Consider the following 15,965-nt stretch of genomic DNA (forward strand, 5'->3'; position numbering starts at 1 on the left):
GTGGTGTTTTCTGAGTGCATTCATTCCACATTGTTGAGCTTTATTTTGAGAGCTTTGTGTGACTGTGACCTGGTTTTGGGTTGTGCTTTTGTTCACAGGTTTCTCCAAGGTCTGTGGTTATTATTTGCTCTAGGCTATAATCTTGTTTGCAGTGCTGTGTTTCTGCTGCGGGCTATGATCTTGTTTGCAGTGCCGTGTTTCTGCCTGCAGCAAACATGCTGCAGTAGATGGGCTGGTATGTTGTTTGATGCACGCTACGATCTTGTTTGCGGTGCTGTGTTTCTGCCTGCAGAAAACATGCTACAGTAGATGGGCTGGTATGTTTGTTAGATGCACGCTACGATCTTGTTTGCAGTGCTGTGTGTGCTGCAGTAGATGGTCTGGTATGTTGTTTGATGCACGCTACGATCTTGTTTGCAGTGCTGTGTTTCTGCCTGCAGCAAACATGCTGCAGTAGATGGGCTGGTATGTTGTTTGATGCACGCTACGATCTTGTTTACGGTGCTGTGTTTCTGCCTGCAGCAAACATGCTACAGTAGATGGGCTGGTATGTTGTTTGATGCACGCTACGATCTTGTTTACGGTGCTGTGTTTCTGCCTGCAGCAAACATGCTGCAGTAGATGGGCTGGTATGTTGTTTGATGCACGCTATGATCTTGTTTACGGTGCTGTGTTTCTGCCTGCAGCAAACATGCTACAGTAGATGGGCTGGTATATTATTTGCTGCGGGCTATGATCTTGTTTACGGTGCTGTGTTTCTGCCTGCAGCAAACATGCTACAGTAGATGGGCTGGTATGTTGTTTGATGCACGCTACGATCTTGTTTACGGTGCTGTGTTTCTGCCTGCAGCAAACATGCTGCAGTAGATGGGCTGGTATGTTGTTTGATGCACGCTACGATCTTGTTTACGGTGCTGTGTTTCTGCCTGCAGCAAACATGCTGCAGTAGATGGGCTGGTATATTGTTTGCTGCGGGCTATGATCTTGTTTACGGTGCTGTGTTTCTGCCTGCAGCAAACATGCTACAGTAGATGGGCTGGTATGTTGTTTGATGCACGCTACGATCTTGTTTACGGTGCTGTGTTTCTGCCTGCAGCAAACATGCTGCAGTAGATGGGCTGGTATGTTGTTTGATGCACGCTATGATCTTGTTTACGGTGCTGTGTTTCTGCCTGCAGCAAACATGCTACAGTAGATGGGCTGGTATATTATTTGCTGCGGGCTATGATCTTGTTTACGGTGCTGTGTTTCTGCCTGCAGCAAACATGCTACAGTAGATGGGCTGGTATGTTTGATGCACGCTACAATCTTGTTTACGGTGCTGTGTTTCTGCCTGCAGCAAACATGCTGCAGTAGATGGGCTGGTATGTTGTTTGATGCACGCTACGATCTTGTTTACGGTGCTGTGTTTCTGCCTGCAGCAAACATGCTGCAGTAGATGGGCTGGTATGTTGTTTGATGCACGCTATGATCTTGTTTACGGTGCTGTGTTTCTGCCTGCAGCAAACATGCTACAGTAGATGGGCTGGTATATTATTTGCTGCGGGCTATGATCTTGTTTACGGTGCTGTGTTTCTGCCTGCAGCAAACATGCTACAGTAGATGGGCTGGTATGTTGTTTGATGCACGCTACTATCTTGTTTACGGTGCTGTGTTTCTGCCTGCAGCAAACATGCTGCAGTAGATGGGCTGGTATGTTGTTTGATGCACGCTACGATCTTGTTTACGGTGCTGTGTTTCTGCCTGCAGCAAACATGCTGCAGTAGATGGGCTGGTATGTTGTTTGATGCACGCTATGATCTTGTTTACGATGCTGTGTTTCTGCCTGCAGCAAACATGCTACAGTAGATGGGCTGGTATATTATTTGCTGCGGGCTATGATCTTGTTTACTGTGCTGTGTTTCTGCCTGCAGCAAACATGCTGCAGTAGATGGGCTGGTATGTTGTTTGATGCACGCTACGATCTTGTTTGCAGTGCTGTGTTTCTGCCTGCAGCAAACATGCTGCAGTAGATGGGCTGGTATATTGTTTGATGCACGCTACGATCTTGTTTACGGTGCTGTGTTTCTGCCTGCAGCAAACATGCTACAGTAGATGGGCTGGTATGTTGTTTGATGCACACTACGATATTGTTTACGGTGCTGTGTTTCTGCCTGCAGCAAACATGCTGCAGTAGATGGGGTGGTATGTTGTTTGATGCACGCTATGATCTTGTTTACGGTGCTGTGTTTCTGCCTGCAGCAAACATGCTACAGTAGATGGGCTGGTATATTATTTGCTGCGGGCTATGATCTTGTTTACGGTGCTGTGTTTCTGCCTGCAGCAAACATGCTACAGTAGATGGGCTGGTATGTTGTTTGATGCACGCTACGATCTTGTTTACGGTGCTGTGTTTCTGCCTGCAGCAAACATGCTGCAGTAGATGGGCTGGTATGTTGTTTGATGCACGCTATGATCTTGTTTATGGTGCTGTGTTTCTGCCTGCAGCAAACATGCTACAGTAGATGGGCTGGTATATTATTTGCTGCGGGCTATGATCTTGTTTACGGTGCTGTGTTTCTGCCTGCAGCAAACATGCTACAGTAGATGGGCTGGTATGTTGTTTGATGCGCGCTACGATCTTGTTTACGGTGCTGTGTTTCTGCCTGCAGTAAACATGCTGCAATAGATGGGCTGGTATGTTGTTTGATGCACGCTACGATCTTGTGTACGGTGCTGTGTTTCTGCCTGCAGCAAACATGCTACAGTAGATGGGCTGGTATGTTGTTTGATGCACGCTATGATCTTGTTTACGGTGCTGTGTTTCTGCCTGCAGCAAACATGCTACAGTAGATGGGCTGGTATATTATTTGCTGCGGGCTATGATCTTGTTTACAGTGCTGTGTTTCTGCCTGCAGCAAACATGCTACAGTAGATGGGCTGGTATGTTGTTTGATGCACGCTACGATCTTGTTTACGGTGCTGTGTTTCTGCCTGCAGCAAACATGCTACAGTAGATGGGCTGGTATGTTGTTTGATGCACGCTACGATCTTGTTTACGGTGCTGTGTTTCTGCCTGCAGCAAACATGCTGCAGTAGATGGGCTGGTATGTTGTTTGATGCACGCTACGATCTTGTTTACGGTGCTGTGTTTCTGCCTGCAGCAAACATGCTGCAGTAGATGGGCTGGTATGTTGTTTAATGCACGCTATGATCTTGTTTACGGTGCTGTGTTTCTGCCTGCAGCAAACATGCTACAGTAGATGGGCTGGTATATTATTTGCTGCGGGCTATGATCTTGTTTGCAGTGCTGTGTTTCTGCTGCGGGCTATGATCTTGTTTGCAGTGCTGTGTTTCTGCCTGCAGCAAACATGCTGCAGTAGACCGACTGGTATATTGTTTGCTGCAGGCCGGGCCCAGAGCTCAGAGTTTGTGTTCGCAAGTTTTTTGTTTGCAGCTTGAACGTTGCGCCCTTGTCAGATATAGTTCATATTTCTGTTTGCAGGATTTGTCATGGCTTTTATGCTTGTTTTTTATTGGCCACAGAATGTGATCTGCCTGCAGGGTGCATTTTTTGTTAGGATGTCTAATGCACACCATGGGCTGCACTGTGGCAGTTGTGTTTTGTGCGCGGTTGTAAGCACGTATTTAAAATCATTTATGAGTACCGGAAGTAGTTCTACAGGAAGTACTCTTCTGCATACTCTGACATGACTACGCGAATGAGATGCATATTAATGTCCAACTTTATTAATAATCGTGCAATGGACACAGTCCTTTTTATTGGTACTAAATGTATATTCCCTGAATATTCCTATTTTTCTCCTATTTTTAACCTTTATTACTAAATGTGCAATGGGCACAGTACAGTTGTAATTAAGAAAGGGCATTGTCAAACTAGAGAGCAGTCAGAAAAGGTGAGACACTCAGAAACCATATCGTGGAATCATGTCAATATTTATTGCAGCGACGGCTACTCCGATAAGGCGTAGGAGTGTTGCTTTTTAGCAGTGCAAAAAAGGAATAATAAAATTATAAAAACGCATTGTTATTATCATTTTATTTTTCCCTGATGAGGCAGTTTTATGGGGCGTGGCTGGCATGCTCACAGAGAAGGGGGAGTGGTTGGGGCACTTTCCAGGTGCGCATGGCGGTTTTACCAGCCGTCTTGGGCCGGCCAAACAGTCATGCCCAATTTGATTGTTCTCCACCATTTTGGTGGAGAATATGCACATGCTCATAGTCCCCGTCTAAGTGCACCATGGCACGCAGACCAATTACGATGCTTCTGTCATGGTGACAGCAGCGTTGTGATTGGCTTAGGGGAGCCTGTGTGCTTCCTGCTTCCGTTCCAGGACTCGTCGGGATGGAAGCGCAGGAGAGAGGCAGCCGTGCCGAGGTAAGTGTATTTTTTTCCCTACCCCCTGGCCCGCCTCCCTCGATCCGTGCCAGCCGCTTCTGCTTTATTGGAAGGTAAGAAGGAATAAAACCATATTTAATACAGCACATCTTTATTAAATAGTTCACCTGACCTGCAGCAATATGTTTTCTTCCCTGGTGTGTAGGTTTTGTTTGTTTCTCATAGCTGAGACACAAGCAGGGCAGCCTATCCTCCAATCATCTAGAAATAATGAAAGTTGAGTTTCAGACCATTTCCCGAGGCAGAACCCACAAAAAGCTTTCAAATGCATTTACTGAGTCAGCAACAGAACTTGGTAGACTAACGCAGCTGAGGCTGACATTTTTGTGAAATTTGATTGCCGACAAGGTCAACAATTGAGTGGGATACGTGCACCATTCTATGAAGCCACTGTAACAATATATATTTGCTAGTATAAGAGAATTTGCAGTTCTAGCCCTGGAGCGAACATCAAGAACAAGTCCCTGCCTAGATCCATAACACACTGTGGTTGCGAGGGGGGGGCCGGGCCAGCCCTTTCCTGCCTTCTGGACAGAGACCACGTGAAACATCTACTGAGATGAATTTGTGACTTGAAAAATGACTCCCCTTAGAGAGAATCTGGCACTCTGAGAAGATAAGATGCTCCATTTTAGAAGACAAATGATAATGCGCGGAACTGTCTTCTTCTACTTCGGATCCTCTGATGAATGTACGAGGGGGAATATAATAGCAGGCTGACGAGAGAGAATCAAAATAGCTCGCTCGTTCTTCCTACCTGCAAAGACAATACCTCTTGTCAAGGAGAGCGAGGCAGGATTGCGTCTCCACGCGTTATCGCCCCGGCACACGTCTGCACCCGACTCAATCTGATGGATCAGCCCTAACAACTTGATATTATGTTGTTCGTCAAAATAATTATAACTTTCCTTGGATGTGTACGCCTCGCGGTACATGGCACCTAACATGATGTTCAGCGCTCCCGTGCTCTCTAGCTAGGTTCGAGCTCTACCAATACCTCTTAGTTCATGACTACATACGGGATGGGTCAGGCGTGCCTTCAGCGTAAGGTGGAAAGAGGGAGACAGAGTACACTCTCCAGGAAGTCTAGTTTCTGAAGGGGGAAACATCCTTTACCACAAAACTTTTACAATGTGGTACCATTACCACGCAGGTTTTACAACGCAAGTCGTTACAACGACTTGCGCTGGAGGGCGCTGTAGGATAGGGAATAGTTTAATTTACTATCCAACTCCTTCCCTACTATCCACGGGGACTGGAGTTGGAATAGTAAATTAAACTATTCACTATCCAGCGCCCCCCAACGCAAGTCGTCGTAACGACTTGCGTTGTAAAACCTGCGTGGTAATGGTATGCATTGTAAAAGCACACGTTGTACAGTCATACATCCTTCTGAAGGACAGGAGTCCTGCCTGCTCAACCTCATGGAGTCTAGACCTAGTGAGCGTTAAAAAAGGAAATTGCACAGCAAGTGGGCAGCACTCCTGCAAATCGATTTTTCTGCCTCCTCTCTCTGCTGCGTCAGATCAGTCAGGAACAGACCTACAAAGCCCTCTCTTTGGAACCCCCTTCGAGTCCTCCTCTCTGCAACTTTGATGCAACACCAGCCGTACCATCATATTTTCAACCATGCTCCATTTCCGAGATAGGCATTAAAAAATCTTACTTTAACAATGCATTAAGATCTTCCTAATAAGTTACATTTCACCAACAGGTAACCTCACTATCTTCTTGGATATGTTTTGTGCCATCTGGAGGCCCCTGTCACCAGCATCAAAAGAGTTTGAGTTTGCTAGAGCAGATCACGAGCTGCCCCAAGATGGCGTATGTCTGTGAGATGAAACTCAACACATTGTCATTGCTGGCACCGTTCCTTCTGAGCCACCAGGGTGTGGGATAAAAACATGCAAAGATCCCTCTTAGATCAGATCCCCAAGTGTCCTGGTCTTTAAAAGAAGGAGCCGCTGGCTGGCTGCATGGAGAACAAGACAGCATAATCCCTCTCAGCTCTTCTTGGCTTACAGAAACATCTCAGTTGGGCAATTTATCTCGCGAGCTGTCATATTCCTGGATACCTGCCTGGGAAGCGAGGAAATGCTTGGGGTTTGTTCCGCTCGCGGCCCAGTACATTGAGTAATGGAAACTATTTTTATTGTGAGTACTGTCTGTGTTCTGAATGCTGTGGCTTTGATTTATCCATAGTCTGTTGATTGGTCCGGTACACTGATTTGTGCCATGACACGCCACCTCAAGACAAACCATTTGCAGAATAGTCAGGGCAGCCCCTCTTCCAGGTAAAAATGTACCTCGAAGCAAACCAGTTTACAACTTGTGGTATTTATTCATTCATTCATGATGCACAAGTCCTGGTCCCTGCTTGGAATAGTAGCTTGCACGGCTCATTTAGCCTCTTTGTTCCCTGACGCTGGGTACCAGACCCTCATAGCCTAGCAGCACAATAGGAAACCTCTATTTGTGATAAATGTTTGTTCCTTGGACATCGGCCATGTTGAGAAACTCCACTGCGTCCAGTGCGTGTTCCACATCGGAACAGCGGAGTGTGGAAAACGGCACAACTCCTGGTCTTACACATAATATAATGGAAAACCATTCCTCGTCAGTAAATGTTCAAAAAAAGCCGAATGTGCCATAAATTCGAAGATTGGTTGCTTTTCAGTAGAAGACCATTCTGTTTTTCCCATTATTTTTTTCGTGAGTCTATTGCGTGAATTAACGAATCAATACATTCCTTTATCAGTCCTTTCTAAAAGCGGCCGACCAGACCCAAAAGGACCTGGTTTGGTTGGGGTGAGATGTGTGATGGTCACTCCTGCTGGGTTCAGCCAGTAGGAGAAATCTATGAGCCTGGCTATTTCTGTCCAAAACTGCAATGGAGATGGAAGTTATACTGAGCGATGAAGAAACCGCTTGGATGAAGACCAATTGGAGGGAAGGTGGTGCACTGAAACAAGGCTGGTGTTCCCTATTCATTTGTAAACGGGTTTAGGCTGTTTATAAATAGTTTAAGTAGAGGAAAGACCTTTGAAAAATACAAGGGGTTCTACTGCCATACGTCAAAACTGTTTATCCACCGGAGTTGCCATCAGCACCAGGATGCCAAGTTTCCCTCAAAAGCAAAATGACATCTCGTCACGAGTGACAAAATATCTTTGCATTGGCTCTAATCCAGCCCTGATGCTAGATAGATAGTACTGCCCATGCGTATCCAGCTCTCACGCTACCTACATTCACTCCATCCACTTCTGAACGTCCCTTTCTGAAAGCTCATAGTGGTCGTATCTTGACACTTTGAGTCCTCATCTCAAACCCACTAGATAGAAATGTGCTGTCACCCACTGTGCTACTGAGGAAGAATGTCTACCTGCCCACATTACTACAACTTTCTCCTTCTGTCTGCATCATTCATATTATTACCCATAATCCTCTCTGCTTACTCTGCTGTGATGTCACAGCCTATCCAACATATAGAGGACTGTGCATTGCTCCTCCCAACAACCAAGTTTCCAATCCAGCACAGGCGTGAGGAGTAGGTTGTAGGTCAGACATCAGCTTTGTAAATGAAGGTTATGTGGCTTGGCAACCAACCAACATTGAAGAGAGCATTCCCATCTGACAATATCAAAGAGGCAAGCCACAACATATGAAAAAGAGTTCATTGCAATAGTCCCTATGGTTTAAAATGTTGTCCCAGGTCCCAGTTAATGTTTCCGCAAAGTCTTATATTTCTCCTCACCTCATAAATCAGCCTACCCATCGGATAAATAGGATTTCCCACCCAATTCCCTGTGCTTCTCTGCATAAGACGTTACAGTGCCAGGGCGCACTAACATTAATAAGCAAACGGAATGCATGCTCAACCCCACGTGAACCCCAGCCCTCAGGATTTCATCTGTGGCCTCTGTAACATCATATGAACTTCAAAACCTGCAGCTACTCCAGAATAACATCCTGCACTAGTTTCAGGCCTAAGATACTAGAATCAATTCACACCCAGGCAACAATGGCCCATCTAAGTCATGCATTGATTGTTGTAGCTGGAATGAGCTCTACAAGGCTGGATACCTTCACTGCAAGGTCATGCGGAAGCTTTTTGATTTATGGAACAAAGTTCAGAGCAGGACAAAGGCAGAAAGTGTACACACTGGAGGTGCACCGTCTTTGGAGCAGCCTCACCAGTGGTCCTCAAGAGAACGATAAAATGACAAAGGTGGGGATCTATACTTTGATGGCCAGGGCACTCCATTTCAAATGTGATGACGTACCATATCCAAGAAAATAACAGCCCGCCCACCATATTTAGTTTCAGGAGGACCATCAGAATTCCACCGAAGGATCCCCAGTTAGCTCCATCAAAGGAAAGCTTCCTATGATAGCCCAAGAGAGGAGGGGCCGAAGGAGGAAGGGCACTTCACCACCCACCCTAATTAGGGTAGACGATGCAATATTCTTTTCCGTCTGTCCGTCACTGCCGGATAAAATCTGGTGATGAGGTACAGAACCAAAATGTAAATAATGGCCACGTACCAAGGGGAAAACTTCTTTGGTGTCAGTGATCATTAGTTTTTATTGTTTTTGAATAACATCCTCCCAGTGTTGGAGTTTGAAAAACAAAAAGTCTGTTAAAGTTTGGCGGATGGCCGTCAAAATCGATATTGACTGTCGAACCAAAGGTTTTGTACCTTCAGAAGGACCACCATGATGCTGGACCAGCACTGATCTCTAAATGTAGCACTAAGTAGTCTGCCGGGGTGGCCCTAGCCTTCTTCCCTCAGCAAGAGCTTGGAATCCCCTTTCAGACACTCAAATATAGAGATGAAATCTCCTACTTTCTACCTGTCATAAAATTGGCTTTCCTTCCTGCTGGGGGTACAGACAGAAAGCCCAGAGTGCCTGTAGAATTAAGTGCTTTAGTTCCTGAGACCCATAGTTGGGAACCACAGTTCAAATGGAAGAGCTAATAATGTAGCCATTTGTGTTGCCATTGTTTCCTGTCTCCCTCTTAGATGAATAATCCCTGCTAAACGGTCACAGTTGAAACCACTTCAGTCTTCCAGGAGACCAGTCGGTGATACTTATTCTGGCACATGTGTTCTAATCTACTGGCCAAACTGATTCTAAACCAGTTTACTCTCAGGTAGCACACAGTTGACCTTTTCCACTACACATAGCAAAGAATGTGTTTCACACCTGACATATACTATTTAATAACATGTAGAAAAGAACTGTGAATTATTTATTTAGCATCTTCCCAAGTTGAGAAAAAGAAATTCATTTTTTATTCAAAGTCACACTCATAGAATATGTAGCTTAATCCTCACGTTAACAGACAATCTTTTGCAATAGTTCACAGTGGGGGTCAGACGCTTCCTTATTAGTGAGTATGTCTCACTTTTATATATTGAGAACCAAGCTGACCGGGCTTGCAAGACACACTTAGGGGTGACTTGTCTAATAAAGAAAAATACATTTCTTATAGGGCAAAGTCATTTCCTTTGACAAGTGTCACTGCAGTGGTTTTAAACCTGCAGCCTACCCACAGCACAATAGTGTTCTCTGATCATATCCGTGGGTTCTATAATTACTCAAATATGACATTTAACTTCCACGTCGCTAATGCACTTCCTGTGCTACCCCACCATGGCTTTACTGTAGAATTAAAAAAGCCAGCGGAGAGTGACCAATTTAAAAGTACATGTTTAGGGGAAAAACACATTTGCAATGAGACTGATCATCAGCGCACTGAGTACTAATGCTAGCAAAACCTAACAGAAAAATAATTGGGATGGCTACTACAAAATGATGTCCTATCTTATATCGAAACTGAGGCTACTCATAACACTCAAGCACACACTCATCTGCTCTATACTTTGTCTACCACCACTGACATTTGCTATTCCATGCATAAGAAATACAGAAAAACCACTAGTTGTGATGCAATACCTGCGTATTGTCAAACCACCATGAAACCATCCGCTTCATAAGAGACCATATGAAGAGTGGCCCACACAATTGTTAAACCCGACCACCTGCATGAGCCGGATGTGTTAAAAAATATCAGCAAGTGTGTAAACATGTTCTCTACCTCCTCAGATCAATCAGTGCCCAGTGGGGCGACCCCAAACAAACAGAAGTGATTTTACTGCATCTCATAAATAAATAAATACCTGGGTACCTCTTCTACATTCAGATCACTTTGTAACCAGAAGGCTGTCTTGTCTGGCTTCTGTGGGTTTCCTGCTCTCTCCCAAGTTATTGGACTCCAAGTGGGAGTCTCACACCTGAGAGAAGTTGCTGAATGCAAAAAAGGCACTTTGGGTTCACACATGTTGATTTTGGGGTGGGTGGGTGTTGGAGTCGTTTCATGCCAGCATCAGCATGCCTCCTAGATACACGCTGGTCCTGCAGCCTCGTTCACAGGGTCAAGTAAACAGCTTTCCTTCGAACTCTTCCTGTGGAGTTCCTCTGAATTGTGGTCTCTTAATTTATTTTTTGTATTGTATTGATCGGTGGTGCGGATTGTTCTCGAACAACGCCCTGAGGGCACAGCAAGGGTCGAAAACATTATTCGTCTGTAAAGAACAGGAACACAGGCGAGTTGGAAAAACACATAAAAGAAACGAGAATGAAAACAAAAGAAAGGACCCTCCAGGTGCAATGTTTACTGCGGAAGCTGTGCTTTATCATTCAGTAATCGAACATACAGAGGATTAGCAACTAGTATTATTATTTGTGAGGGTGAGATGGATTTTATTAACTTCGGTTCATTTACTTGGGCTTAGTGAGTGAGAAAATAAAGAACGAAAGATAATCTTACTGATTTCGGGGTGAAGTAGATTGTACTGCAAAATTGTAAATATGTGCATAGACTGATATAGGCTGATATTGTGTATATATAAATAAATATATATATATATATATGTCATGTGATCAAGGCTCCGTTGAGCCGAAACGTCTGTGACTCTTTCTGCGTAATAAATTTGTGAAGTACCTCGAGGTCCGTGTCCGGTGTCTACTTGCTGGCAGAGGAAGCTGCATGTGCTTGAGAGGAACGGAATTCAGGATATATATACATATATATATATATCTTCCACCAAAACATCCCAGCTTTTAGGGGCGCACTCCCAACAGGCTGCACCATCCGGTGATAAACATGACACACTCGCAATACTGCTCCCAGAATGTTTTCGCCGACCTGACGCGTTTCGAGGCGCACTGCCTCTTTCTCGAAGGTCATTAGCATATTGAGGCTCACAGGCGGTTCTCTTTTCTGCATTTAATCGCGCTAAGTGCGCGCATTGCATTATAGGCATTGTAGTCCTAGAGAACAATTGTAATACCTTCAGTAGGTCCTGTGAAGCATTTCAAAGTTTTAAAAGCATTTATTTACCCTCAGTGGGCTCCGGAGCAGTAAGCGAGATAATTAAGTCTCAGTCTGTAGTGCCGTGACAGGGTCTTGAACAGTTCCGACACACACACACATATATTGAAGGTGTATCTATGTGAATCATCTCAACACAGATTTAATATAAAGGCAGTTACCCAGAATGTAATATGCTATTTACTACCCTTGTTGAGTGTGGGTAGGGGGCCATGAATCAAAAGATGTGAAGTCGTCAGAGTGCATGACGTCCCGTCCTGTCCCTCAAAAACTGTGAGAAATAGTACATTACACTCCGCAGATCTGCCTGCATGCTCTATACCATGATGTGTTTTTGGGCGCAGTATTTGGAAACAAAGCTGTTTATTCGTGCACAGAAGAGGTTAGGGGAGATTATTCACAACAACTATGCCTTGTAAGAATGGCTGCAGTTGTATGCTTCTGTCAGAGGACGCTAGAATGGAGTCTCTGAGACAGTAAATATTGTTTTATCTGATTAGTTATACTTTACTCTGGTAGTACCAACGTTGCACTAAATGCGTGAACCACGGTTTATTGGTATACACTTGCTCCAGATAGGAGTCATTGTGCCGCACTCACTTCGTTGGGAAGCCATAGATTTATATATATAGATACATATGCAAATATATTCCTATTAAAGAATGTATTTGTCTTAATTAACATGATCCTTGGTAAATCATTCAGTGTTGGGTGCAACAGACACTTAAACATGCAGATGTGGGGGTTGGACCAGCGTGGGGATTGACCTGTGAGGGGGATGGGCACGACAAAAATAAATGCATGATAGCATCACAAAACGTCAAAAAACTTGCCTAAAAAGCATGGATAAAGTCCAATTACAATTTTTTTTTGCATATCTTGAGGTATGTTTAAGCCTATCTCTGAAATGTGAATTTTTTTGGGAAAAAAAACAAAATCAAAGTACAGTTATGGTTATGAATTAAAAACTGAAACCCATTGAAATTTCCCATTTATTGTAAACTCTGCAATTCATTACTCACACACCAGCCAAGCAAACCATAACTCACACACCAAATGCAGTGTCGATCGCTCCACCCGTAATGGAACTGATCATATCACAATTGATAGAAGTGATCTCTTGGTTACGTGATATATGATGTTACCATTATCAATGAGAGAACTATGACAACAGTGCCATTTCCTTCTCTGGTTATGTGCTTACTATGAAGATGTTCTTACTGTTAGGCATTATTATTATTGTTAACTTTATATATGGCGCAATAATAATAATGCCTAACATTAAGAACATCTTCATAGTAGGCATGAATTTTGTGAGACAATAAGTATTGTTTTTACTTGCACTGTCGCAAATAAATTGTGTTCAGAATTTAAGATATATCTTTCTTCAGGGTTTGTGCTTGAGAACATTTGATGGAAATATATGTCAAAAGCTGATAAAAGAAACAAAAAAAAGGCATGAAACGGGTGGCTTAAAAAATCAGCGGAGACAGAGATAAGTCTATAAAAATTGCAGCAATACAAGCAAAGTATTTCACTGCAGCCTGTCTACTTATCTCCCCCTAGTTCTCTATCTCACACCATGTCTCTCTGTCTCTTTCTCACTCTATATATATCTTTATGGGAGCACTGAGTACCTATCCTCACTAATTCCCAAAAATATTTTCTAACATGATTTCTTGTGTTTCTGTATTTTACATCTAAGTAAATGAAATTCAGGTACCTGGAAAAATGACTGAAGGATCCCAAACAGTGATGGCTGCTTACTGAATGGACATGACGTGGTCTGAAACTGAAGATGGTCCTAACAATGTACAGCCAATTAGATATCCTTTTCACCCAACAATGAAGACGCGTCAGCATCCCTGGACCAGTTGTAATCAGATGTGTAGAAATGTCCCCCGGAGTTCCTCAATCATTGGTACAGTCCCAACGGGAGGAAGGATAGCGCATCATCCATTTAACGGGAAATTAGGAGACATGAAGGAGTGCTGGCTCCGGCTCAATGTGCCAGAACGCCATTAAGTGGTCACGCAGCGTAGGCTCCGAAGAAGCCCCTTCACAACTGCATGCAGATGTGGGGGATAATATCTGCAATCGGTCAGCCAAGCAATCTCATTTCACCAGAGTGGTGAGCAGGCAAGCAAGGAGGAACATTGACGAACCCAACTATTTCTAGGCATCGAGCGACTGGAGATTCTCCAACACTGTAGACTCTACAGTGTTGGATAATCTCCAGTCGCTCGCCAGTGTAGAGGAAGAGCTTTGGAGAAAGACAATATTTGGCTGCATAAACCCTCTGAATTTCAATAAATAGTTAAACATGAAGTTATATGGAGCCCAATGTTCTTTCTTTGAGTCCTGTTCCACTATATGCTGGTACGTTGACTCAGTGCGCTCCCCTTTCACTTCTGCAATGACCTGAAGGTGTTGAGTTTGAATCCTGACAGAGCAGTTTCAGACTGACATTCTTCTGAGGTTGGCCGGTTAATTAACATTACATTATTTGCAGTGCCTACTAGGTGCCGTATGAAGCTCTTTGTCAAAGCATCTTGTTCCTGCATAACAGTTAACCAACACATGACTCCATGCCACTGTGACATAGCTTTTCCTGCTCTACACTTTTTTCAGGTGTGCTTGTCCAATTGGTTATTTGAACTGAACCAAAAATGTAACTCCCAGAATTCACTGACAACAGTGAAAATCAAACTAGATGTCCCAGTGACATGGAGTCATCTGGTAAGCTTGGAAATACTTGCACGCTCTATATCGACTTTAGAGCAATAGTGGAATACTTTGAGTCACAGTGACCTGGCCGTGGCCTACACACTGCACCCTACACACACTTCTCTCCTCTCCACATTAACCTCGGGTTCCCATCCTTACAAAGCCTATAAAGAGAGTACAGAAGGTCCACCTTAGAGCTGGGGAATGCGGGACATCCGCCAAAACGTGTCGGCTGTCTCGTGTGCTGCATGGATGTACGACGGTACGACGCATGGTTTTACCACGCGTACCGTTACAACGCGTTTTTTACAACGCAAGTCGTTACCACGACTTGCGTTGGAGGGGTGCGGACTTAGGAATTTTTTAATTTACTATTCCAACACCAGCCTACGTACAGTAGGGAAGGTGTTGGATAGTAAATTAAATTATTCCTTGTCCTGTAGCGCCCTCCAGCGCAAGTCGTGGTTACGACTTGCGTTGTAAAAGACGCGTTGAAAAGGTACTGCGGAGTAAAATCCGCGTGGTAAAGGATGTTCCCCGTGCTGCATTGAGGTGCTGCATTGAGAGTGCACAGCTGATACACTCTAAGCAGGATGGAGAAGACAACGACCAGCCTTTGGCAAATGTCTCACTCTGTCAAACTCTACACAAGGCCCACAGTGTGTTGTGTAACATTAATACTGCATATAACTCTATCTCCAACACTCCAAGTCCACAATGTAAGACTGATTACATTTCTACCTTTCAAATTTCCATTCAGTGCACTGTGAAGTCTTAAAATTTGACAAACAATAGAAAAGGACATTATTACAATTCCCACAATGTATTAGAAGTGCTGGATCAGAGAAGGAGGTACTGCTTATTCAGCTACTGGGTGAGTGTTTGACAAATATATCTATGGTAAGTAACGCGTTAATGGCATACATGAAAAAGTACATTTTTGTACAATCCACTTTCATACATTGCAAATAAATTGCTGCTATAATAGTGGGTGGCACTTTTCATGAAATAATTGTCATCTAGAACATTAAGTATTTTAATAATAATTTAACCAGTTTTTTATTGGATTATTTTTCCGCAGAAATATTATGGGTAACCTGCTTGTTTCATTGCACTAGGTATCGTTTTTTTGTATTGTACTATTGTATAGAAAGTGGAGGAGTTGTTTTCTGGTGGTTTACATTTTTAATTTGGAAAAAGGAAACCTGATATTTATTACTGCCATTCTTTCTTGAAAACTGTCTGATCCTTGGAAAACAATTTATCTTCACGAGAAAAAATTAAAATCATTTCATGTTCTCTTTAAAACAAAGTGGGCTTTTATATTTACAGCTAAATAGAAGGATGCCAAGGATTGCCATTCTACATTGATGACAATCAATTTTGCAAAGAAAATGAACAGAAACAAAGAATGGCAACAAACACAGAGTTATGACAATA

General features: G+C 43.6%; 1 protein-coding gene across 3 annotated transcripts in view; it reads right to left on the bottom strand.

Annotated features, from left to right (window-relative positions):
* CNTFR (ciliary neurotrophic factor receptor) overlaps nt 1-15,965 on the bottom strand; it is an 883,959-nt gene that overhangs the window by 555,309 nt on the left and 312,685 nt on the right. The window lies entirely within an intron of this gene.

Source organism: Lissotriton helveticus, chromosome 2_1 (genome assembly GCF_964261635.1).
Source record: "Lissotriton helveticus chromosome 2_1, aLisHel1.1, whole genome shotgun sequence".
NCBI classification, from domain to species: Eukaryota; Metazoa; Chordata; class Amphibia; order Caudata; family Salamandridae; genus Lissotriton; species Lissotriton helveticus.